The following is a 23,045-nucleotide window of genomic DNA, read 5'->3' as shown; positions in this document are numbered from 1 at the left end:
TGAAAGCAGGGCAGCAAGGTGAGAGCCAGCTGTTCCTTGAGCTCTGCTTGTGAGAGCAGAACCTACACTGATGGAGCTGGGCAGGAATGTGCCAGTATTTACCGAGACTTTAAAGACTACATTTAGCAGTGGGATGCATTCTGCATGCTCATCACTCCCTTAGGAAATGAACTGAATATAATGTAGAACTTGAGCAAATATTTGAAAGGCTGATGAGAGGCTTTGGAAGAATATGTCCTCCAAATTTTGGGGAGAACAATTAATCATGGTGTAGTTAATTGTCTTGTCCTCTAGGCTCCCTCTCAAGCAGTGCTGCTGCCTGGGTGGTTACCATAATCCTCTTTATTTCATTTCAGTACGAGTCTGGGTGAGCACCTGATACTCAAAATGGGATTAGGAGAGGAAAAAAATTGCTACTAAAATTGGTAATAACAGAAAGCAAACCTGTCTGACAGCATCTGCCTTATGATCTTCTGGGAGCAGGCTAAAGAATCCTTAATTACCTTTTTTGCAAGGGTGGGGTGGTGCCTCTGAAGATTTCATTTAGGAAGGTTACAGCTGGAATTGCTGCTGCCTGGGTTACTGCAGCTTAATGAATTGTCGTGAATTAGCTCCTCAGCTGCAGTAGGCTCTGGCAGGAGGAATGGGGTGGTGCGAAGGCAGGTCGGGGTAAGTGAAACCAGGAAGGATTGGGATCCAAAAATGGATGGCGCTCTGTGTCCTGCAAATAGGTCTGGTGACTTTACCTATGGATTGAGAATGCCGGACGCTGTACCGAAGCAAAGCTCTCTGTTCCTTAGGTAATGAACCATTATCATTACCATTAGGGGGTCATTTAAATGAGAGGCAATGAGCGCTCTTACCTTTGTATAAATGCCCAGAGGCTTAAGAGATTTGTCACGCTTAGGCTGCAGTGAGCCCCGTGCTGCTGTGTTGGTGCACCGTGAAATTTGTGCTTCTCGTCTTAAATGCCCTTTCCGTTTGCTGCTGTGAAGGTGATGAAAACTTCGTGCAAAATTATTTCCCCAGTGAAAGCTGTAGCAACGCTCTGTCTGCAACAGTGTGCAGCCCTGGCTGCTTCAGGAGCTGCTGTTACCAAAGCCGTGTGTTCATTTGGGTGTTTTTTTCCCCAAGAAAGCTTTTCTCAGCTCTCATTTGAAATAGAAATGAGCTCATGTCCAAAAGTATCTGAGTGGCTGAGAGCTCAGGTACTGGGTTACTTAAAGCCTTCCTGGATAAAGACCTGATATTCTCATGTCTGTGTTTCAGAGAAGAGTTGTATCGTGTGTTGGAAGAAGCCTTAATTGCTGAATAAAGGGGAAAAAGCAGACCTTGTGCATGAAATAAACACTGCCAGTCTTTCTATAGGTGTGATTGAATGGCTTCAATCAGTATCATGTAAATATTCTTTTGGCAAACAGTTCTTCATTGATTCAAATACTGGAAAAATCCTAACTAGGCAATGCCCAACATGCAGGAATAACTGCATGGCTGCCTGTGGGATTTTTCATCTGTCTAGCCACCGGGGCAGGCAGCTGTGATGACACAGCAGCGTTGTAAGGAGGCTGCCTTCTGGTGTCCTTGTGTTTCTGAAAGCTGATCGTTTAATGCCTTGTGGTGTTAAATGGAATATGAATTCTTGAGGCTTTCCGGGCGCGTCGGTGCTGTTACAGGAGATGCTGCTGAGGTGCTATCATCAGAGATGCTTTGTGAAATCTGAAACGATTTGGAGTTATCTGGCCAAGCAGTGTGCTCCTGTGAGCTCTATTACAGAAAATCTAAGTCAGCTCCAACTTAACAATGAAGAACCATTGAATAAAACGATGTTGCTGCTCTGTAGGAGGAGAAATATGATAGACCGTTCTGTGTCTTTGCTGAATTGTACTAGGAGCTATTTGCAGCAGGCAGGAAAATTGTTGTTTGGTGATGTTTCTGTGAGCTATGGCCACATTACTCTGGTGCATGCATGCTGCTCCTGTGGATGCTGCTGGGTATGGAGATCTCTACTGCTGGAAGGCAGCTTATCCACAGCCCTGCTCCCTTGGTGTCTTTGGTTTTTCTGTTGCTTTCTTATCTTCACTCTCACGTCATTTTTTCCCTCTTCATTTTAGGCTCTCCATGAAGAGGAAAGAGCCAAAACACATGTAGACATACAAAAAAAGTTGTTTTTATGCCTAGCTGTGCATTTGCATGGAGGGGGAAGTTTATAGCAGCAGGAATGCACTGCATGTAGGCATGCTGTGCTCCCAGGGAAACCTCTGCATCCCTGGCAGGTCAGTGGATTGCTGGTAGAAAACAAGCTGTATGCTACAGCTGCAGCATATGCACACTCAGCAATGGCATCATTCCCCTCCTTGGACTTGCAGTGCGAGCAATGCAAAAATTACAGTGTGAGACCTCCAAAGCAGTGATGGGACACCTGGTGCCCCACTGGGAAGCAGAGCATTGCAGTGCCGTTGGCAAAGATGAGCACAACCCTTTTGCTGCTGGTTTTTTCTGCTGCTCATTCTTCATTCTATTTAATAGATTCTTGTGAGCATCTCATAATCAAACCCAAAATGAAATGCAGAGGACGGTAAGGCTGTAAATGGGAGATGGATGAGCTCTCAGCTGTGGATGCGTGGGATTCGCATCTCTGGGGATGCATGTTCATAAAGGCTGTGTTTGTTGATGGCACAACAGAGACCTAATTACAAGCCTGCTCTGTCACAGCTGTGTTATCCTCATGTGCAGACCAGGCATAAACTTCAGTTTCCCAGGGGAGAATATTGTGTGTAATTTTGTATGTATTTTAACGTTCTCCATTTAAAATAAAATGAAGTATTTCCTCTTTTTACTTTACCACAGCCATGCCTGTCCTTTTCCCTCCTATTCTTTTACCAGCTGTGGATTTTTAACTGTATTTTTTTTCTGCCTCTTCAGTTGGTATCCTGCTTCCATATACTTCAGAGGGTGCCTTTCTCTGGGTCAGAACTGGGGACATTGGCCCAATTTGCACTTGCAACTCATTGCATTTACACAGTCTGGGAGTTATAAAGTCATCTGATTTATTTATTTATTTATTTATTTTTCCCAGCACTATTTATTTTTAAATGTTGTGTAACAATTCCCTGTAGTGAGGTTGGTTTGAAATAGAGCCCCCTGGGAGCTGCTGAGCCTTAAGGCTTTGTGCCACCCAACACTGAAATAAGGTGAGGATCCTGGATTACAGTTTGTAAGTCTTTATAGCCCTGCTGTGATTAGTGTATTCATCAGAGGGGTCAGACTTTAAATTCCTGACTTGATCCTTGTCTGGGGCTCACTTGACTGTATCTGTGCTGCTTTGCATCACCTGATTTCTTTTCAACAGTAGCATTATTATGGTCCATCAGATATTTTTAAGGTTCTTTTTTCCTTGGGGAACAATATTTTGGGAAATTTTCCTTCTCCTGCAAAATGTCCTTCTGTCTAGCCTAGAAATCCACACAGTCACTGTATCACTTACTTCTAAGTAACTGAGGCTATCGGTATGTTCCCATAACCAGCGTGCTGTCCTGGATTCCCAGATCCTTCTGAAGGGGAGTGGTGGTACATAAGCTAACTTCTAGAGGAGCCGAGCAGTCATTAGGAGAGTTAATATGCTTAAACAAAGCTGTGCCTCAAGTGATGAAGGAGCAAAATGCTTCAAAAGTTGGTGGAGAGACCTAAGATCTCACTGACAGCTAATGGCAACAGATGGTACAGCCTTGGCAAGGTGCCATGGCTTGGTGTCTACTTGTCCTGCTTATTTGACTCATTCTCAAATGTAAGAATAGTTTAAACCCTCACATCAAGTCCCAGGGAGCTTAATAGGTGCTCAGTTTTCTAAACTATTTCACAGAGTGCTACACAAGTGCAGTCACTTGTAGCTAGCCCTGCCTCTTGCTTGTGTATGGTACAGCAGGGCAAATCTAAGGACGTTAGCCATCCAGAGGCTCTGTTTGCAGAAAGAATTAATGGTTGCAGATCAAATCATGCTGGCTGACCAGAATGTGGGCAGGTAGAGTTTGGCCCACAGAGCTTTGAAAACTTGGGACAGAAACAGCAAACTTGGCTGTCACCCGTTGTAAGCAAGTAGAGGACTTAGAGTTCAGACCCTGATGCTGTTGAAGTTAATGGAAAAAGTTTGTCATTATGGCTAAGCTGGGAACTGGGGAACGTTATGACTAAACTGGGAAGTTTGCTTAGAATGGTGGCAGTCCTGTGTGTGTGTGTGTGTGTGTGTGTGTGTGTGTGTGTGTGTGTGTGTGTGTGTAGAAGGTATTTGCATAATGCACTGTATCAAGACATCTCCAAAATTGAAAGTGGCTTTCTCAGCTGCAGAGAGCCACTTTATTTCCTACTATAAATAATAAACTCATTTTCTGCAGCAAAAGTGGTCCCTGCAGGGAATACTGATCAAGGCCATTCCCAGGGTTTGGGAACTGCTAATGCATCTTGCAGCTGGGCTGTTCTGTGCCTGCTCTGCTGGTCCTTGAGCTGTGTCTGGGGGCTGTGCAGTGCTGAGCTATGCAGAGGTGCTGCATGGACCCAGAGCAACGCAGCCAGCTTGCAAAGCTGTCGTGGAATTGGTTTGGGTTGTATCTGAGGCTTTGTGTTGAAGGAGTCGATGGGTAGCTTCTCATGTTGCTTTTAGTGGGGTGGGAAAGTGAATTGTGATATGAGATATGCTCTCAGATTGCCGTGTTGGGTACAGCTCACCAGTGTGTTGACTTTGAATGTGGTAAGGCTTCTTGCAGGGAAGGTTTTCCTGACTGTTCTGACAAATTACTCTTTAGGAGCATTCTGTTATACAGGGTCATGGGAGCGGAACGACTTGCTTCTCTGCTGCTACATCGTTTTGAGGAATTAAAGGTGATCAAAGGTGCAGTGATATTAAACACAGCTCTTGCAGGGAAGATGATGACTTTAGCCAGTGGCCCTTGCCCAGAGGGGTCTTCAAGCAGATTGGGTTCCATCCAGGTATAAGTTTTTCTGTGGAGCAGGAGCCAGGTTTTGAGATATGAAACCATCTTCCCTGGGAGGACTGAGGGGAAACTGCATCAGCTGTGAGCTGCATGCATTTAGCAAACCCTTTGCACCCCTGCACCTGGGACAGGTGGTTGCAGAGCCAGGAGCTGTGCTGCTCGCACTGCTGGGTGCTGTCACTTTGGCCTTCTTACAGCTCATTCTTCTGCTGTAGGACTGAGATTTAAGTAGTTGCAAGTGGGATGAGCTGGGTTTTGCTCTGAAATAAACATGATATGGTTATTATGAATGTGATTATAGAATGTGCTCCCACTGATGCTAGGTGGGCTTACGTGAGAGGGTAGATAAAAGTGGAACAAAACCTTGAGTCTCCTTCAGGGCTATAAATCAGACTCGTAAGTGCTTTGATTCAAGGCAAGGTCCATAAGATACTGAAATCCAGGCTTGAAATCAAAATGAAGCCAAAAATCATGGAACCCAATTAATCATCTTTGGGTTAAATCTTGCAAGTAATACTGTATAAACACTTTGGATCCAGAGGGGATTATAGGCAAATACAGAGCTGATGGAGGAGTTCAAGGATGTTCTGAATTGCAAAGTAGGCGTGCAGAAAGCATTTCTGGAGCCTGTGGGCTGGAAGTGTGTGGAAGAAGAGATGGATGGAGGTTCTGAGGGCAGCAGCTTGGGGGAAATCAGACTTGGCTGGGGCTGGGGGACAGCAGAAGTGTGTGGGGGAGAGAAGGTAAAGCTGCAGAGCCCAGAATGGCCAGAGGTCCATGGGGCAGCCTGAGCCCTGCTGCCAGTGCTGGCTTTCTTGTGGGGTCAAGGGCAAGTTGCTTAACTATTGTGGGTTTGCTTGCTCACTTATAAAACAGGCATCAGTCATGCCAGAAGACTTGAATCAACTGATCATTCTCAGGTATTTTGGGATGGTGTTTTACTTAGGATCACTCTTAGACACAGTCAGGTCTGTGTAATCATTATGTTTACGGTCAGTTCATTTATTATGATAGGAGAACGGGGAGAAGAGGCAATATATTATGTAGATTTATTTTTTTTAAATGAAGATAATTAGTGTATTGTGTCCTCAGTATCAGAAGGGGCTTTTTCAGAAGGCTGAGTGCCAGACATTTCCCTATAGAAGACAAATTCTCTCTGGTTCTTCATCCTCTTTGTGTCTGCAGTCGAGTTACACATGATTAATTGATGGCTTCATTTCCCCAAAGCTGCGTGGCTGGAGCAGTCTCCATTATCCTCCCTGCTCAGGCACCTACCCAGGCTCTGTGTTTATTAGAACAGTGATTCCAAGTATACATTACTCTGTTTTCCTGGTATGTTAGAATTTTTTCTCTCTGAAGTGCTGTGACTTCTCTTATCATTTTTACCTGCAGTGACTTGCGGTGCAAGCTCCCCGCACTCTTAATTCCCTTAGATGATTTATTTACCAGTGACACAGCAGAGCCCTCAACATAGTAATTGCAATGACGTGATCATCAAAGCATCAAAAGCAGAAGCCCAGGTTCCTCATCTCCCTTATGCTGCTGCAGTCCTCCCACCTCTCCCTTTGTGCTTTCTTTGTTGCTTTAAACCTTTTGGGGAAGGAAAAAAATCCATAACCAGATAAAAACTGGATCTGTGCATCTGTAGATAATGAAGCATGTGGCTTCCTTTAGCCCAGCAGCACCAAAACGATGTCACATCATTTGGTTTTGCTGACCCCATGCACCCTCCCTCACCCAGTGCTTTGTCACCCTGCAGAGGTGGGCTATATGGGCAGGAGATGGAGAAACAGCAAAGTGCTGCTCCCATATCCAAACAAAAAAAGGAGCACTTAAAACTCAATTGTTTTATGTTGTCTGGAAGAAATATTCCGCGCAGCTGGAAGATTTGTAATTGAATTTAAAGATGATGACCTCTGGGACTAAATGTCTGTATAAAGCACATGTGGATGAATGGCTTGTGAGCCTTTGCTCTGTGCCTGCAGAGTGGATGGGCACCGAGTGGGAGCGGGGAGCTCATCATCTCTGTGCTGTTGTGCCCATCCTTCTGTCTGTTGGGGCAGATGCTCTTTTTGCTACTGGGTGCAATGCTGGTTCCTGCCCTGCTGCAGGTGCTCTGGGTGCTTCTGGCTTGAACCGAGTCCTCCCAGAGCTTGGGTTTTGGAAGTGTCTCCTCAGCAGGGAGCTAACTGCTGGTGGGGGGAGGTTATGGATTGTTTGGAAGGAGCAAGTCTGGCAGCACAGCATGTGGAGCTGCTGCATCGCTGCTTGAGGCGTGCTGATTTCACTGATCCAGGCTGAGGCTATTAATTAGCTTGCTTTATGCATGCACACGTCTCATCTGTGTAGTTTTCTGTTATCTGGGAGAAATGGGAATACAAAAAAATGGGCAACTGTCCCTTCCAGGTGCTGGGGGCAGAGGCAGGGATCCCATTCCTGAGACATGCACTGGTTTGGGGGCCTGGCTGGTGGAGGTGGTGGGCTTGCTGCACTGGCACAAATCAGCTCTTGCCAGGCACCAGGAGCTCAGGGAGCCACAGCTCCATTACCTTCTAATAGCCTGAGAAATGAAATACAGTGATTAGTTGAATTGTTAAATGGACCTAGAGCCTACGTCAGAGATCTTTCCAACAGCATTTGGCACACAGAATAACAAAACTAGCTGCAAAAGCAGGATTACTGCAGGCTCTGTCTTGCGTGTGCTCTTTCAGCCCTGCTGCAGCAGAGCTTGGAGGTGTTTGTTGTTCATGGGATGGGGCAGTGGCTGTGCTCCCAGCTCTGTGTTGTGTGCAGGGCTGGGCTGCTCTGTGCCTCAGCTCCTCCAAGAGGGGGAGAAGGAAGGGCCAGGAGAAGGTCTTCCAAGTGATGGAAGAGCACTTACAGCTTTGAGATGAGTGTTTTCTGTTTTGGCTCATAGGTTTGGTACATAGGTTTGAAGAAGCGCTTCCACTTCCACATGCTGAAGCTGAGCATATTTGTCTTTGCTGAAAGGGTTATAACTGCCTTCAGGGATTGCTGTAGATCAAATACTGCTGAACCGGCTGTGGGAGGAGCAGCAGAAGGATGATGTACAAACCAGCTAAAGGACTTGCTTCCTGAGCACTACCACGTGCAGCTGCGTTTGATGCAGGTGTAGATGTCCCTCTGCTACGCCACTGTTTTATGCATGGCAGCCTGTGATGTGTCTGGGAAATGGAGTAGGAAAGCGGCTTTGTTGTGAATACTTTATTATTAAAAGGAGTAGCTGTAGAATGTGGTTCTTACTATTTTTTTTTTGTACAATTCACTTGTGAAATGTTAACTCTAATCTGATCTTCTGAGGAGCATTATAGAGCAGTGAAGCTGAACATCAGCATGTAATTCAGCCCTGTTCACATCATGTCCTGCTCTCCAGGACTGCCATCCCGGTGCAGAACAGCCCCAGTTCTCATTCTGCTCTGGCTGCTGAGTGCTTCAGAACATGCAACTGGAGTCTTTGGTGATCACTGGGTGTGCAGCTGGGGAAGGAGCTCTCAAGGACAGAGCTCTGCTCCCTGAAGGGATGAAGCAGGTGGGGTGGGATGGGAGCAGCTCCTGGGAACAGTCCCTAGGTGGGAAACACCTGGGCCCTTGCTGAGTGCTGATCAGCCCTGCCACAAGGTTGGGTAGCCTTTGGTCTCCCAGTGATGCTTAGGGAGGAAGCAGTGAAGCAGCCCTCTTATCTTCCACTAAAGGGAAGAAAGATCCCATTGGCCCCACGTTCCTCCGTGCTGCACAGAGGGCAGGGCTGCTTGAATCTGGCTGCAGGGCAGCACTGGAATGTGCACCCCCAGCAGGGAATGCCTGGTGGGCTGTGGAAGGAAGGGAGGGCTGCCTGTGGGTGGGGGCTGTGCTTGGGCCAGGAGCTTGGCTGTCAGTCTGGGCGAAAGCAGATGGAAGTAATTTTACAGCTTGGAAGTCAGCTAACAGTTGTCTTGATACAGATCAACTGTGGGCTGGTCAGTCCTTGGAGGAAGTTGTTGTCCTGACCCCATCATTTAGTGGTTGGTCTGTGCCCTAAAAATAAATTTATACGCCCTTGCTGTCTGTTCAGGAGGCTCAAACTCCCGCCCTTCCTGATAATGGTGGGGAATGGTGACCTTCAGCATTTGCTGTTTTACCAAGCAGTAGACCTCTCTGGCTTCATTTTCTCTTCGTACATCTTGAATTCCAACCTCTGGGAGTTCTGATACTGCAGCAGATGCTCTCCTGTTTGGTAGGTTTGTGGCGTTCGGAGTAGCTGAGGAAATCTTGGGCATGTGAGCCTCCAAAGGCAAATGAAAAGAAACTCAAGTGACAGTTTATCATGTGTCTCTTACTTCTTTGCATTCTCATCCCAGACAAAGCTTTGTCTTTTATCCCGTAATTATTAATGAGCAACTTAATCAAAGCAAGGTTTTTTTGGGGAGTAGCGTTAATTTGATCTGCTAGATGGCTGTATGATCTCCAATAGAGATACTGGGGAGTTTTGGGGGCATATTCCTGCAGCTTCAGTGAGCTGCCAAGGGGATGAGCTCTGACCGTGTTGAACAGCTCTGACTTTGCTAGTACTGTGCCTTAGGTGCTGCTTCTGCCTGTAGCTGCCTTCCTCTTCCCTCTTTCCCCTTTTTATTTCAGCTGTGTGTTTTCTGAGATTCTCTTTTTTCATTTGTGGAAAGTGCTGCATTTCTTACAAGGACCTTTGAAACTGAAATCTTGCTTCATCTTGAAACGAATGCTTTGCACTTCATAAAATGCAAAATGTGCGTAATATGTGTTGGTAATGGGGCGACTGCCAGGTAAGGAGATGACTTGATCTGCATGACAGATATTGGCTTTGAGGAGATGCTTTTCTCTCCTGGCCTAATATGCTTTGCTCTGTGCACCAGAACAACCTCTTTAGAAATCATGCTTGGTGACTTCAGCCAAACCCTCACTGCTTTGCAGGGCGCTGCAGATTAATGCTACTGCAAGCTTGGGCTCTTAATGCAATCTCAACCCTTTAATTAAAACAACATGGAACAAAAAGGGAGAATTAGTTAAAAATAACAACTCTCGGAAGCCCAGCTTGCCTTTTTATTAGACTTGTCCTCACTTTCTCAGCTGCTCTGATAAGAAGGATATTCTCCCTCTGGGATGCAGTGAATAACCTGGGATGTAACTCATTTGTTTGGGCATTATGTTTTAATTAATTTCTAACACTAATCCCTTCCCTGTACTCTTTTTTTTTTTTCCTTCTGGCTTGTAGTTAATAAAATAGTCCCGTTCTAAGGAAAGGATTGGTGGTTGGTACCATTACATAAATGAGGTTTGGTTGCTGTGTACCCCAGGGCTGGGGATGTTCTGCATTGCCCTATGGAGGGTGCTGGGGGGGACTTCCAGGAAACCCACCCAGAATGTGTGGAACTTGAGGAGATTTAATGTATCTGGAATGCAGCCACATTTTTCAGTGAGATGAAGTGTGTGCTGTCTAACATTCTTTGGAATAAAAGTTATCCTCTAGATAACGTGGGCTAGTTTTCCTTTTGTATTTAGACTTGCCTAGACTTCCTTATGGTAGAAATGGTTCAGGCTCCCTTTAAACTGATGGGGAGCTTGCCATTCAAGCAAGGCAGGAGATGGGCTCTCTCTGATCTTCCAGTAATGAAGCGGTGTTTTTGCGCAGTCCCTTCTCTCTGCAGCTCTTCCTGGCTGCCCCTGCATCCTGCTTACTTAGCCTTGTCCAGTCTTTCTAAATCAATATGCACTGCTGCATTACTGGAATTGAAAAATAAAATAAAAATCCCAGCAGAGGTTTTGGCATGAGAGCATTATTTGATAACGGGTGAGATGCTATTTAACTCAACAAATGGGCTTGGTGTGTTGGTTTTTTTTTTTTCCATTTCTAATCTATATGCAAGTATCTGAGTGGAAATCCCTGTCCAAGCAGAGCTAAAATAGCTCTGGAAGGGGTTGGATTTCATTCTGCCCAAGTACTGAAGCTGCTGCAGGTGCCTCTAATGATGACTTCATGTGCTGCTGCGCCCAGAGAGTGCTTTCCCACAGCATTGTAGCTCTGGGCTGACTTTCTAGTAACAGAGCAGAGCATGACCTCTGTTGTCTTGCTGTGATTTCAGGAGAATTAAGAGACAGATGGGCAAAATGCTTATAAAACAAACCATGGCTGCCCCACACTGAAAATCTGCTGATGCAGAAGCAGACGGACAGGGCGGGCTCTTAAAATACACAAAGCAGGAGTACACTAATTGTATAGAGGCTGTGGAGAGGACCAATTCTCACAGGGAATTGCTCGGAGAATTACTTCATTCTTTAGATGCAAAGACACCTTGGATCTGGCTTGTTCAGGTGTGCAATTGGGACCATATTGGCCTTGAAGAGTGGGGAGCAGCTTGTAAAATACAGAGGAAAATGATCCTGTTAAGGTGGTTCTTGTGCTGTTTCTTTTAAATTATGTTCCTTTCTTTGAGAGCAATTTTCTTCTGTTATGAACCAGTTCATCACATCTTGGTCTATAGCAGATCTGAATTTGGTCCTTCAAAAGGCAGTGGTTGGAGCAGCACTGGCTGCAGGGGGTTGGGCTGTGTGTGGGGCTGGGCTCTGCTGGGCTCTGCTGCCCTTGAGAGATGGATGGATGAGGAGAGGTTCTAGGTGAGTGAGGGGAGCTGTGGGGCAGGGTTCTGGTCCCTCACGTAATGCCATCAGAAAGGAATCTGTCTAAAGTACTGGATCTGATTGAGTGATGATAGAGTCAAATCAGTCCTACTCAAAGGATTGTTGAAGCCTTGGGGGGAGAAGTTTCCATGTGATTATAGTGATTTAAGGGAGTCTATTTCCTAATAGGAAATATTAATTAATTGATTTCCTAATAGGAAATACACGGTTGGGACACGGTTTAGTGGGCATGGTGGTGATGGCTGGCTGATCTTAGAGATCTTTCCCAACCTTAATGAACCTTTGATAATAAATTGCTATACAAAGTCAATGATAACCCAGTAAAATTTTACCAAAAAAAATAAATACATGAAATAGAACAAATCCCCCAGCATTAGGGCTGGATCTTCAGTTGTCTGTCTGGCACATGTGATGGAGTGGGCATTCTCATGAGAAATGGTTGTGTTTGGTACTATCTGTCTGTTGGCTGCTCGGCTGGTGGCCGTGGGGAGCAGAGCCAGCAGCCAGCTGCTTTCTGGCAGAGGGTCTGTGGTGGATGCTGATAGGCAGCAGGAGCCCAGCCTGGCACTGGCTGCCCTCTAGCGTGCTGCTGCCGGCAGCAAGGCACTGCAGGAGCAGGGAGGGTGCTTGCCATTGATGGCCTTTTAAAACTCGGGAGCAGCCTAATCCTCTAAATCTCAGTTTAAACTGATGCCCTGTTTACCTGGTAGGAATCTGAGTGCTGGGGGATTAGTGCATGCTAAGCAGGAGGTGATTTACATCTCACACCCAGGGTGAGTTTGGGGAAGTATGGAGGCTGTGCTATTAGACCTGGCCCTTTGTGTTGGCATGCTGCTTTCCTGCCTCTGCCCCATACATTTTGGTGTGATCTGCAGCACTGCTGGGCTGATCTGGAGGAGAAAGGGTTGCTGCAGGTGTAGGGCAAGCTCCTGTGCAGAATTTCTCAATGTGGGAACATCGTAGGGTGGCTTTTGACACCTGCTGGTGTGAATCAGTGCTGATAGCCCTGTGCAAAGAAAGGTTTGGCTTCATTTCTGTAGGTGAGATGCTGCAGGTTGTTTTGTTGTTGGTTTTTTTTTTGGTTTTTTTTTGCATCCTTATTTCTATGGCTGCTAGAGTGTCGTGGTGCTCGTAGGGCTGAGAGCAGTGCGAGTCCTGTCTGACAGCTGCAATTACTGAGCTGTGGCTGGCAGCACAGCAATCCCATGGGGGCCACAAGCAATGAATCCAGCTCCCAGAAAATTGGTTAACCTGAAGGATGCCTCCATGGTGCTGGAGAAGAGTGCAGACATGACTTCGATCAACAGTATTGGAACACTTGTTGCTGGGAAGCACTGTTGCTCCAGGCTGTGTCAGGGATACCCAGAGGTGTGTGGGGAGGGCTGGGTGTGCAGGGTTAGAGCTTAGTCAGGAGGTGTGTGTTTAAGGGATCTGCTTCAGCCTGACTCCTGTAATTAAGGAGCATGTATATATCTGTACCTTGGAAACACTTCATTCATTAATCTAATGGTGAGGAGAATTATGCAAAGATGAACTTAAAGATGTAAGGGTAGGCTGGGTTTGCATCTGGAATGAAGCAAGGCATGCAGCAGCTGTAGTTGTTGGAAAGGAGAGCACCAGCAACATGGATGAACTATGCCGTGGTTCCAGCTATGCACCAGTGTCTGTGCAACATACCAGCCTGAATCTGTAGGCAGTGTACAGTTAGAGGCTTGGACAGGGAGGGCGCTGCAGGTAAAAATTAGGAAAATGTATCCCTCTAAGAATGCATGAGGTTTTATGAGAGCAAGTTAATATTTTCTTTGCTGTGGAATCCCGTGCAAGATTTAGACTGAAGTCAAATGGTGATAGAATGAAACTCTTACATGGTAGTGAAAAGTGAGGGGGTAAGCAGAGGCAGGAGACAGCAGTCCTGGTGCTGATGCCAAGAATCAGTGGATGCTCCTCTAGTAGTGTTGGTAGCCAGAGTTGGGACTGCACGGAGCTGTTTTCAGATGGTTTGAGTTCTGCATGTCACATCCTCCAACTGATGTGTTCTGGACTCTGTGGCCAAGCAGTGTCTCCTTTGGGTATGAGCATATCCTTGGGGCTGGTATGGGAAGTGGGTGAATGTCTCCAGAACAGCAGCAGTGCCTTAATGATAAGGCAGTGATGGCTGAAGTGCAGCAAAGCAAAGTCACATGTAAAAATCTGGGAGCAAAGGGAAGAGCTTGCCTTTAGCATGAAATCTCTAACTCTTGCTTTGTTTTCCCTTGGTCACTGAATATCCCCTTTGAACATGGCTGGGGGAGAGTCTGAAATCCTGCAAAACCACTTCCCCCACCTTCCCCCCCCTCCCTTCCTTCCAAGGCAGGGCAGGAGCAAACAGCTTGCACACCTCCTGCCCTGTGGGCCCTTCCAGGCAGCAGGCTGAACCAGTTTGCCCATCTCTGGGTGCTGTTGGGGAGGTGCCTGCTCCAGGAGGGCTTTGCAGAGGCTGCAGCTGGGCTCAGGGCACCAAGCAGGGTCTGATACAGTGCTGAGGAGGAGTTCATGGAGCGTGGCACAGAGTGAGGTGTGCGAGCAGCTTTCGGCTCCAGAAGGTACCTGCCATCAGCTCTCAGGTGAGAGATTGAGATTATTTGCACTGAGCATGGGAGAATTCTGTTGTTTGTTCAGTTCTGTTACCGTGGCTGGAGGTGTTCCCAGGAGCTCAGGTCAGGAAGCTTCTTCTGAGTGTGCTTGGATTGAGAACTGTGGCAGAGGGAGCAGAGGGTTCCGCAGGCTGTCTCTCAGCCCTGTGGTTCTGCACCCCGCTGCTGGGCACCAGGACCTACAGGGCCAGCTCTGCACTGAGCTGCTAAGTGCTTTGGTTGCTCTGAGATCTGCTGCAAATCCATGTCGGGATCTCCCTAACTAATGGCTGGGACTCAGGTGCTCTTTGGCACAAGTCCCTTATGCCCTGGTCTAAAGATAGGAAAAAGCAGGCTGCTCTTCTCCTTCTTCTTTGTAGATATCTAGATATGTGCTGTGACATAAGGCATGAACAGCTGGAAAATGTGCTTTCTCCTGCAGTACTGTGAGGATATGTGGGGTTGTCAAGCTCTATTCACTAGAGCTGGCATTCTGAGCCCACCCCAAGCCATATAAGATAATCTGGGATAGGAAATATCCCCCGTGTGCCATAGAAGCAGATGACAGATCCCTTTCTCTGGTGACAGACACCCTGCCCATCAGCTCAGTACTCCTCAAAGGGATATGTGAGTAAATCCCTGCTGTGGCAGCAAGCATATTGAGGAACAGATGGTGCTGTGCTACAACTTTACCTGGTATAAGGCTAATGCACAACTCAGCAATACAGAAACAGGCATTGTATTCCAGTTGCTGCTACATTCTGGTGGGGGTTTGCATTTGATTTATCCCTTCCTTCTTCTGATTGCTGAAGGATATTATACATAACTTTTTTTTTTTCTCCCAGAGGGTTTGGAAATATAACATCAATGAATTTGTGATGGAATCCCTGAATTTATTCTCCTTTTGCTGTTTCTGTGCAAGTCATACCAATGAGCATGTGCCATGATGTGCTGAAGGAGCTCACAGCCCCTGGAGGAGCAGGCGTCTGGTGTTCTCCCAAGCTCAGTTAATGCTGGCATGGTTTTTCAAGGTTTGAGAAGCAGCTGTATAGAGAAAGGGATGATGAAACAACCTGTTTTCTACAGCAGGCCATCCTTCCTCCTCCACATGGAGGGCCAGGTGCACTGGTGTCCTGGTCTTGCTGTGGCTGTCCCCTTCCCTTCTCACTGTGTGTGCAGGATGGGAGGGGGCTCCTGGGAGCAGCCATGTAGTGCTGAGTGATCTCTTGAAAGGGCAGGGGAAGGGATTTGTGCCACCACTTCATCCATTAACCTGAGTGAGAGTAGCAGTGTGGTGGGTTTTTTTTTTTTTTCAATGCCTGTTTGATCTTATGGCTGCAGAAAGGATCTAATATGAACTCTAACTCCATTTCCAAGCATCCTCTTCCTGCTCCAAATGGCTTCCTTTCCCTGGCTGAAGCTCACATCATGTCCTCTCCAAGGAGCATGGGAAAAACGCATTTTAATTTTGCACTCCTGGCAAATGAGGAATCACGCCCATGAAAACAAATACCCGTTAATTATGGCCATGAAATGCTGATTGAATCACAGCTTTGATAATGGCAAGGACAGTTTGCAAGCCTGTTTTATATCCCAAAGGGGAAAAATAGAAATGAGAATTTCTTTGAGGAAGCTTTCGGCCCCTCCTAGCCATCCATTTAGAAGTTTCACTGCCAACAGGTACTGCTCAGTTACAACAGTGTTTCCATTTCAAGCGTGAGAGGGGGACTGAAGTTATTGCCTGTGCTAATTGTTAACAAATGCTGAACTCTCGCTCAGTGCCCATTAGAACCAGAATAACATTTCTGGCGTAGGAGTGGTCATGGGTTGACCCCCACTGGGGAGCACTGCTGCTCCCTCTCTCTCCCCCTCTCTGCCCTTTCTTCTTGTTTTTCTCCACCCGTTGCTCTATGAAAGAGGTCAATCTGCTTTCTTTTAGCTCTGCAGTTGCTCTGTACCATGTGGGCTGGGCTGACCCCCTGCACCCACATCCTCACCCTCTGCTCAGCACCAGCTGAGATTTGGGAAGCTCCCACCCTGCTGGCAGGGCAGGGCTCTGTGTCCAGCACCTGCACCAGCACAAATCCTGCACTGGAGGGGTGAGGTCCCTCATCTGAGGGGCTGACTCAGCTCTGCAGCCCCTCTACATTTCCCCTCTTGGCTTCCTCCTGCATTGTGCATGGCTTGGTGCTTCCGATGTCACCACTCCCACCACAACCCACTGCTGGCGTCACTCCTTTCTCTCTTTCAGTGAAGCAGTAGTGCTGTTCCTCATGCTTGGAGGGGCTCAGCTCCAGGGGACACCTGTGGAGGGAAGCTGAGCTGTGGTTTAGGTATTGTGTGCCCACGTGAGACCTGGGGGCACCCAGGGGCTGGGTAGGAAATCATGACACTTCTAAAATAAAAGTTTTAATTTTACAATAATTACTTCTTGGCTGGCTTGAGCATTTGCAAAAAGCCCCAAAAGCCCGAGGAAGGGCAGGGGAGTGCTGGAGGTGGCGGGGCTGTTGCGTGGCCAACCTTGCTGCCAGCCTGCTGGAGGCTTTCCATTGCTTTCAATAGGCTTTGGATTGAGCCCATGGCATGCTGGCTGTTTGTTTTGGAGGTCTTCTGAGGATAAAAGCAGCCTTTCAATGGCTGTTCTTTTCCTTTGGCTCGATTGCTCTCTGCGCCTCGTGGCCGGGTGTTTTTGGATGTGTCCCTGTTCTCTGAATGGGCGGCAGCTTGTGCATTATGGAAGGTTTGCTTTGGCCTTTCAGCAGTATTTAGTGCCCAGCACAAGGATGCGACCCCTCTGTGGGGAGATACTGCATGCTCAATTCCTTTTCCATGGTCAAATGGTGGGATAGCACCAAGGCTCACCATCAAGAAACATGTTGCTTACACCGGAGCTGCCTCGCTCCCACAACAAAAGGCACTGATTTGCCCCCTTCCAAATTCTGGATAGTCATTCCCTTTTTTATTGTATGTCCGGAACTGACAAATGTACACTGCTTGGCTATTTTGTTACTAAAATGAGGCACTAATTGCTGTAGCAGCAGATGATACATTTTGAAATTTCTTTGCTTTCTGCCTGGAAGCAGAATTACAGCAGACCTGCGTTCTCAGGAAGCGTTGCTCAATAGCAGTGCTGGCAGTGTGTTATATAGATTTACGATTTACCAATTTTTCTTCTATTTGCTGGCATTCTTCCCACCCATTTGTGGTTCTCCTGCAAAAAATTGACCACCAAGATGTGCAGCTGTCTCTCAGAGAGCTCCAAACTGAACTCACTTGTGACCTATGGAGCAAAACATGCCTATGTCACATTGTGTTGGATCAAGCCTCAGTTAAAGATGGCACAAGGGCAGTTCTCTGCAGCATGCTGGAGCAGTATAGTTGGATCTGGATGCTTTGGTCTGGGGGAGAGGAGCACTGTGGTGCTGGGAGAGACATGGGGTGCCCGTGTCATGCTCTGACCTCTATCATTGGCAAAGGAGGGGACAGGGCTGGGTAGCTTCAAATACTGACTTTAATGAAAGTTCATATCAGTGTTGGTACTGTGCAAAGTGTAGCAATGACACAGAATGAATTCTGGGTTTATGGTCTGAAACTGCAGGTGGGGAGGAGAGGCACAAAAGGTGGCCAAGGTTGTCTCTTTGTTCATATTCCTTTAGGTGCAGTGATCTCAACTGTGACATTCAAACACATAAGGAAGGACAAACCCTCTCCTGGGTGTGTGGCTCTCCAGAGCTTGACATGACCCGTAAAGTCTGATCAAGGGCAGAGCATTGCTCTGAGTCACGATTTTTTTTTTTCTGGAGGCTGCAGCATCCCGGGTTACTCACCCTGAAAGAATGAATGCACTGAGGGTATAATTATCATAGTAAGACATCATTTATTCTCACTATTTTAAAGATTCTTGTCACGTGACTAATAGGTTTGGGTTGTTATTTTTGTCATCCTGGCCATGTATATCATGCAAAATGCTGAAACTTTATTATCCCATTTATGCTTCCTCTTACAGCACTGTAGATCTCTGCCGAGTACTTAGGTTAGGTAGTAATTTTACCCCATTTGCCACGGATTAATGAGGCTATATAAAATAATCGTAAAGCTGGGGCAGCCCTGGATTTTCACACTCCTCACGTATTTGTATCAACCACAAAGTCCTTCATCTAACATCATTACCTGATTTCTTTGGCCTCCCTTTAATATTAGACTTTAAGTGCTGGGGGTGCCAGCTTGCTTTGGGCTGCAGCAGGAGCTGGGTGATGCTGACACCCACTGTGGAATAATGTCATGGGGGATGAGGGAAGGCAAGCAAAGTAGGTTGGGAACAGTGATGCCCATCATGGTGACCTTGGTGAGATGGGTGAAGAAAGTAGGATGCTGAAAGCATTCCATGCTCATGTCCACTGTTGGTTTTGGAAAGGTGGAGGTATGAGGCTACAGCCTGCAAGGCTAGAGGAACAATTGGCTTTGCCCACGTCAGCCCCCAGGGAGTTGTGCTATGGAAACTGGGTGACACAGCCTCATGCTGATAGGGCAGTGGCAAATGAAGGCAATTCCAAGTTTATGGAACTGGAGCACCCGCTGCTTGTGCTGAACCTGACCTGAATCTGTAGTGCCAGGTATGTGGGTATGGGTTGCTGTTGGAGGAGTCAGGCTGTAAGTGCTTTAATCACTTGCAGAGTTAAAAGGCAGAGGCACTTCATTTCTGACATGAAACGATAATTAGCTTACTGTGGGGTAGAGACTGTGAGAAATTTGTGTTTCTGGCACAGTGCTGTCTTTTAAAAATGTGTGTGTCACTGCTTTATTGTTATTGTAGAAAAATATGCATACAGAGAGGAGGCAAAAATACAGCACCTCATCCACGGCTTGGAAAGCTGCTGTTAAACCAGCACCTTAAGCTGGCAGCAGAGGGGAGAGGCTCTGTCCTGCAGTTGTGAGTGGTTCAGGATGCAGTTTGCTGTTGGGTTTGGCAGCCCCTTGGCTTGGAGCACATTGGTAGGAAGAGCAGGGAACACATGTAGCGCCTGGAGGTGCTCATGGAGAATGCCTTTCTTCAGCATCTCCCACCTGTCTGCTCCAGATAGATCCATCATCTCCTCTTTCTAACTAAGAGGAGAACAGGATGGTCCTGCCATGTAGCTTTTGTTTGCTTTCTAAATTCAGGCTTGGTAATGTGAAAGGCAGTAGACAAATCTTTGGAACAATTGATCTGAGAGGTGCCCAGAATTCATGCTAGTGTAAAGGATAAAGTACATTACAAAGATCTCTGGATTTTTTTTCTAGTAATCTCAGGGAATGAAATTGCTTTGCAAACACCTTTTGCCAGAAGTTGATTCTCTCTTCAGAAACTCTCTGTCAGGGAAGGCTGGATTACAGACTTATCCCATGTGCCACTGCTGCTTCTTAAGCATCTTACACACTGAGAGGTTACAACATCAAAGAGAGGATGGCTGATGACTACTTCACTTTATCTTTATTAAGTTGGTAATTAAGGGCCGGAGTGCGGCAGAAATGATTTTTGAAAAGTCACTTCATCTTTATTTGGGGTTAATTGCATTAATGCTCACAGCTTGACAGGCTCCTTACAAGACAAGAATTTAAAGAAAGTGCTAAGGAGATGTGAGTTAGGACCTCCTCAGTGTTGAAGCTGCACAAGTAAGCAGGGAGCATGGTGGGGCTTGACCTGCTCTGAGACCAACCCAGGATGTCAGGACTTGAGGATTTGAACTTGTTGAGTTGGAAGTAGAAGCAGATATCCATGTAGTGACATGTCCAAAGCAGAAGTGGTTCTCAGGACTCTGCAAGGGCTGTCTCAATGGTTTCTTGTTTTTTTTTCTGCACCTTGCCTTTTGCTTTATAGAGGATTGAGTATTGCTTGCAGTCATCTTCATTCAATGTAAGAGAAGACAGGCTATGGACAAAAGCCATGATCAGCAATGGCTAGGGCAGACATCTGCTAGCCCTTATCATTATTTGGTACATCTGCACAATAACTCACCTTTTACTGCTGAAGGTGCAGAGACCAAAAAGGATCAAAGCCTTAATGTAGTTACCTGCCACCAGGATCTGGCTGTGTGTCCTCTTCTGTATTTCTAATCAATGGTTCTGTATCTAGTGGGAATGCAACTTTGTAGATGTCAGAGGAAACTGATGCTTTTGTCCTGTGGTCTCTCGGGTAGATGAATTATGTATCCATGTGAACTTTGTATGAGGTACCTTGAAAAGAAAAGCAGTGATTCAGCTACCCTCATTCCATTCATTGCAGCACAGAATGTAACATGCAAGGAGGGCTGAGGATCCCTCTGAGATCTTTTCCTATTATGTTGGTGAACCTTTGTTCCCTTTTAGCATTTATTATTCCAGGAATACAATCAATAATAAAAAGAAAAGCATGAATCTGCTGCACATCACATTTTCTATCCTGTTAGCAGTGTGCTCCTTAGATTCTTGTTCTGTGGGCTTATTCCTTACCAGAAATGAATGCCCTGTTGTTCATATAGCTGCAGATCAAATAGATTTGTAGTATCTCTCTACCTTGAGAGCAGTCTACAAAATCTTTTTCTCATATAGCTATTTTTTCCCCATGAAGGTTTGGTTACTGTGACTTTTGAAAGCCATTTGGGCATCCTGTTGGCTTTCCCATAGTGAATTTCCTGTGTCCTTAATTCTCCTTCTAAGGAACATGAATATCAGTTACGTACTTTAAATTAAAATGCCTGAAATCACATTCTGAAAGAAGTCCACAGAAGGCAAAGCCAATCTGAATGGATGCTTCATCAGTCCCAAATTAAAACAACAACGTTCTGATTACATTCAACTCTTCTTTATATTATCAACTCTGCTCCTTTGTGCATTGGGGAGAGCTCTGTGGCTGGGATGGAGCTGGCTGGGGCTGTCCCAGTGGCACAACAGGGTGGGAGATACAAAAGGTAGCTGCCCCATATGCAAATGCCATTTAAAAATACCATGGATCATGCCACATTTTAAATATACCTTGTCTTATATCAAAGGAGGAAATGCCCATCCTTATCTTTTTCCTTATTTAGGGGGAAAAGGCACAAAAGACAACAGAGTAGAGCAAGCATTATAACTTTTCAGAATGGCATGGTTTGATTTTCGTGGCTTAGGATGAGGCCGTTCCCTACGCTGTTTCCTTAACTATGAAGCTGCTTTGCTTTTTGTCTAGAAATGGCAAAAATGACAGAAATTTGGATTTTCTTTTTTAATCTGTGTTTAACTTTGGCAATGGCTTGACCACAATGTGCAGATGCCATGGGAGGTGCTCCCAACAGCTCTTTGAGCAGTGCTGTCCAGCTGCAATTACCCTCAGCTGTCTGGGGTAACTGCAGATGGTGGCACTGGCCTCTCCCAGTGGAAAACCAGAACTTCTCATTTTGTACATCCGCACTGATCTTCAAGTGCCCTAAACATAGACTACAGAGCAGTGATGAGTAACACCCAAGATGCAGGAAACTTTCCTTGTGGCCACAGGCTAAGACAACATTGAAAGGAGCAGTGAAACTCTTGAGGTGGGTGTACAGGTGCTGGATTTTAACTGTGGAGCCTGGGTTCTGTTATAACTAGTTCTGTCTCTGCTCTGGATCAGTGGGAAGCTGCTACAGGCTCCAAGCCATTGTGCCCTGGGCCAGGCTGGGGGAGCACCTCCTGGCTTGGCTTGGTGTGAGGCAGATTAGGTCCACTTTGCAGCATAGACCCCAGCACAAGGCAACCTGGAGGTTTCTGAGCTCCTTTTCTCACCCTGGTGTGGAAATACTGAGGAGAGAGATTGCTTCATAACAGTTTCAGATGTTTGAAATAGTTGTCATAGTCTTTCCTGTATTGAGAGCATGTCTGAGATGTTTAAGCTCCCCGGAGCTGCACGGACAATCGATACCAGCATCATCATGGGCAGAGCCACTCTTAGCTCGTTATATGCAGAAGGAAGAAGTGTAATGCTTGGTGACACACAGGTCCAAAGCCTATCTGAAACAGGCTGTCAGCATACTGCAGAACTGCTCTAGTGTCCAACTCTCAACTAGGACACGACTGACTGTGCAACTGTGGGTTCTTGCAATATGAAGACTGACATAGAATGGAATAGGCTTTGCAAATACTTTCCCTGTGTTAAGAGCACACAGAGTACCTTCCTCCCATGAAAGTATTTGGGCCAGAACAGCCATGACTGTGTAGAAGCTGTTTGCAGATGGTGCAAAAAAGAACCCACTTGAAAATCAAATTGGATCTTAAGTGACATTGAGGTTTGGTACCAAATAAGAGATCCTCTTGGTTTCTTTGCACATGAAGTGGGGATAACCACTGGGGTTGGGCTGTTTGGGCAACACTGCTGTGGTTCCTGCTGTTACGGGGGTCTGAATGTCCTCAGATGTTGGGTGGGTTCCCACAGAATGAGTGGCTTGTGCTTCCCCTCACTGCTGCCAAAGCTGTGTCCTTGTGTTTTCCCTAAATCAAGGCATCTGCCCTTGAAGTGAATGGGAAGAAAGCACTGCATGGATTTTGTCTAACAAAACGCAGCTATAATGCTCAAAATGAGGGAGCTTCAGCTCTCCCATGCAGCTTTTACTCACACCATTCCCACCCTGTTCCTTCATTTCATTGCACAAGGCAATGGGGTTGGTCTGGCTGGTGCTTTTACCAAAGTCTGCTCTTTGTGCAGTTCCATCAGTGAGGTGCTGACAGTTGCACACACTGGGCCCCTCACAGCTCTGGCCCCCAGAAAGCTTTAGGAAACCTCAAATCCCATGAGGGGTCTTAAAAAGGTTAA

The 23,045-nt window shown here is 46.4% G+C and overlaps 1 protein-coding gene across 1 annotated transcript in view; it reads left to right on the top strand.

Annotated features, from left to right (window-relative positions):
- FRMD4B (FERM domain containing 4B) overlaps window positions 1-23,045 on the top strand; it is a 106,042-nt gene that overhangs the window by 17,049 nt on the left and 65,948 nt on the right. The gene's annotated exons all lie outside the window — the stretch shown is intronic.

The sequence above is a fragment of the Phasianus colchicus genome, chromosome 11, assembly GCF_987193195.1.
Source record: "Phasianus colchicus chromosome 11, bPhaCol1.hap1.1, whole genome shotgun sequence".
Classification (NCBI taxonomy): domain Eukaryota; kingdom Metazoa; phylum Chordata; class Aves; order Galliformes; family Phasianidae; genus Phasianus; species Phasianus colchicus.
This window is presented reverse-complemented; position numbering and strand designations above follow the sequence as displayed.